The sequence below is a fragment of the Schistocerca serialis genome, chromosome 6 (assembly GCF_023864345.2).
Source record: "Schistocerca serialis cubense isolate TAMUIC-IGC-003099 chromosome 6, iqSchSeri2.2, whole genome shotgun sequence".
In the NCBI taxonomy this organism is placed as follows: domain Eukaryota; kingdom Metazoa; phylum Arthropoda; class Insecta; order Orthoptera; family Acrididae; genus Schistocerca; species Schistocerca serialis.
Genome location: NC_064643.1, coordinates 165,852,680 through 165,856,332, shown reverse-complemented (window position 1 = coordinate 165,856,332; position 3,653 = coordinate 165,852,680). Strand labels below are relative to the sequence as shown.

At 46.0% G+C, this 3,653-nt stretch overlaps 1 pseudogene; it reads right to left on the bottom strand.

The window, feature by feature from the left end:
* Positions 1-808: 808 nt before the first annotated feature.
* LOC126485367 (5S ribosomal RNA) lies at positions 809-926 on the bottom strand (annotated as a pseudogene).
* Between the last annotated feature and the right edge of the window lie 2,727 nt (positions 927-3,653).

Sequence of the window (3,653 nt, the reverse complement as noted above, 5' to 3'; positions counted from 1 at the left end):
TTGTTTCTCAAGTGGGGATTGACATCATAATCTTTCAACAGAACTATATTGGACAGTCTTCTCACAAAGTTCTTCCAACTATTTCGCCCCTCTACACGCCCGACAAGTTTCATCAAGATAATTTATTGACACTAGGGTGTGTTCCCTTGCGAGTAGTTTTCAAACTCTGGATTACAACGAAGAACAGAATCAAAGAATGTAAATAGTGACATAGTGAACGAATTTCAGCTAAGGTATAAGTCGTACTTCAAGTATCTTTGCTTTTGTATGAACACATTTTTCTTCCGAATTAAACCCAAGCAAACAATGAACAACAATACGCTAGGAAGGACAGATATAAACGACCAAGGAAACGATGGATGTGGATTTCTTGAAGATTGAACAGGAGGATGCCTAATCCATTTGTGTGGGACGCCGCCGATAACAAATGCTTTAGAAGTGATCAGGTGTTTAACACAACGTGGTTTCGTCCTGTCATTTTTTTCTGTAATATATTGCGCCTGTCTTGTCTTACTTCCTAATACCGTGCATGAAAATCCAATAAAATCGACGACTACTTCCTTCTCTCACAGATTTGAGTGGATCCTTTCTTAAAAAACACTCCTCCAGAACAGGCTATGAAGGACCAACGATACGGACCGGCCGCCGTGTCATCATCAGCCCATAGCCATCACTAGATGCGGATATGAAGCGCCATGGGGTCAGCACATCGCTCTCCCGGCCGTATATCAGTTTCCGAGACCGGCGCCGCTACTTCTCAATCAAGTAGTATCTCAGTTTGCCTCACAAGGGCTGAGTGCACCCCGCTTGACAACAGCGCTCGGCAGACCGGATGGTCACCCATCCAAGTGCTATCCCAGTCCGACAGCGCTTAACTTCGGTGATCTGACGGGAACCGGTGTTACCACTGCGGCAAGGCGGTTGGCTCCTTTCTTAAATATCTAGACAAAATACTTTATTTGGAGAGTTTAGGTATGATGTTCTTCCAGTTCCATGGCGATTTGTCTTAAAAATAGGATCCTCTGTTGCATCTAACCAGACATTCTTAGAGAGCTGCACAGTATACGAGTTGTACGAGGGCAGTTCAATAAGTAATGCAACACGTTTTTTTTCTGAAACAGGGGATGTTTTATTCAGCATTGAAATACACCAGGTTAGTCCCCAATCTTTTAGCTACACAACACTATTTTTCGACGTAATCTCCATTCAATGCTACGGCCTTACGCCACCTTGAAATGAGGGCCTGTATGCCTGCACGGTACCATTCCACTGGTCGATGTCGGAGCCAACGTCGTACTTCTTCATCATCCGCGTAGTGCCTCCCACGGATTGCGTCCTTCATTGGGCCAAACATATAGATATCCGACGGTGCGAGATCGGGGCTGTAGGGTGCATGAGGAAGAACAGTCCACTGATGTTTTGTGAGCTCCTCTCGGGTGCGAAGACTTGTGTGAGGTCTTGCGTTGTCATGAAGAAGGAGAAGTTCGTTCAGATTTTTGTGCCTACGAACACGCTGAAGTCGTTTCTTCAATTTCTGAAGAGTAGCACAATACACTTCAGAGTTGATCGTTTGACCATGGGGAAGGACATCGAACAGAATAACCCCTTCAGCGTCCCAGAAGACTGTAACCATGATTTTACCAGCTGAGGGTATGGCTTTAAACTTTTTCTTAGTAGGGGAGTGGGTGTGGCGCCACTCCATTGATTGCCGTTTTGTTTCAGGTTCGAAGTGATGAACCCATGTTTCATCGCCTGTAACAATCTTTGACAAGAAATTGTCGCCCTCAGCCACATGACGAGCAAGCAATTCTGCACAGATGGTTCTCCTTTGCTCTTTATGGTGTTCGGTTAGACAACGAGGGACCCAGCGGGAACAAACCTTTGAATATCCCAACTGGTGAACAATTGTGACAGCACTACCAACAGAGATGTCAAGTTGAGCACTGAGTTGTTTGATGGTGATCCGTCGATCATCTCGAACGAGTGTCTTCGCACGCTCCGCCATTGCAGGAGCCACAGCTGTGCACGGCCGGCCCGCACGCGGGAGATCAGACAGTCTTGCTTGACCTTGCGGTGATGATGACACACGCTCTGCCCAACGACTCACCGTGCTTTTGTCCACTACCAGATCACCGTAGACATTCTGCAAGCGCCTATGAATATCTGAGATGCCCTGGTTTTCCGCCAAAAGAAACTCGATCACTGCCTGTTGTTTGCAACGCACATCCGTTACAGACGCCATTTTAACAGCTCCGTACAGCGCTGCCACCTGTCGGAAGTCAATGAAACTATACGAGACAAGCGGGAATGTTTGAAAATATTCCACAAGAAATTTCCGGTTTTGTCAACCAAAATTGGCCGAGAAAAAAAATGTGTTGCATTACTTATTGAACTGCCCTCGTACATTAACACTGGGTGGCTTAAGTTAAATACCACATTTTTATTTGGCTACTCCGCCTAGATGTATACGTGCTCGCGTCAGCTACAATGTCTAATCAGACGCACAAAGTATGATCTTCAGTTCAGTGTGAAACGCTGGGCAGTGTAGGTGAGGGCTGAGACAGTGGAGCAGTCCAGAGATCTGCAGAGCGTCGCAACTGTCCACCGCGCACTGTTACATGGGAAAGGCCTCCATTTACTTGCTCCAGACCGAAGCACGAGATCCAGGTAGATAAAGGCGTGGCTTGAGACGGGTTCTGTAACCAGTGTGAAGCATACAGGAACCGAAATGACAACTCGAACGCAGGAAAATATCCAACGAGATCGTGCAGCTCTGCAGCGTAGCCTACAGCTATCTGCCCGTCGCCATTCCTGAACATCATAAATCTCCCGTGCAGCTTTGGAGATGATAATGAAACGGCATTTAAAGTTCGCCCCTTCAGGCCGCAATTGTCTCAACAGCTTCAGCATGGAAATAAAGTGTTTAGGTGCAATTTCTACGTAATATTACTGAACGTAATTGACAGTATGATGCGTTTCTGACAAATCTTACGATATGTGATGATGCCACATTTGATGCGGGTAAGCTTGTCAGTAAACAATATTTCCGGTATTACTCCGACACAGGCCCACAGCTCAGCCATGAAAAGGCCCAGACTAGCCCAAAGGACGTCGTCCGGTGTGCTGTTGGACAGTCCATCGGAATCGCTGGCCATATTTGTCTGAAGGCAACAACGGTCGTCCATTGAGTGTCAGTTTCGAGCACCGTACGACCACACTAATTTTTTCATTCCACAGCTGCAGGGATATTGTAGTCTACGCGCAGTATGGTTCCAGCAGGATGGAGCTACATCCCATACTACCTGTGATTTAATGACTACGCTGATTCACCACCTTGCACATCAATCACTCTCGCGATTTAGTGATATCCCGTGCCTGATCTTTCAGCTCCTGAATTTTTCCTGTATTATTCAGCTCAAGAACAAAGTTTTTACACGGCACTCTACAACAGCAATGAGCCGGGAACAGATAGAAGCCATTCATCAACAAATGACTGGCAACGTAATGAGGAACTTCCGTGAAGGTATTCAGCAATGCATCCCGAGGGATGGAAGCCATTCGTGTGATGTATTTGTAACGCCGGAAATGCATATCCTCCTATTTCCATCTATTGTACTATAATTTTTTTCCTTGTTTTGTTATCTCAATATATG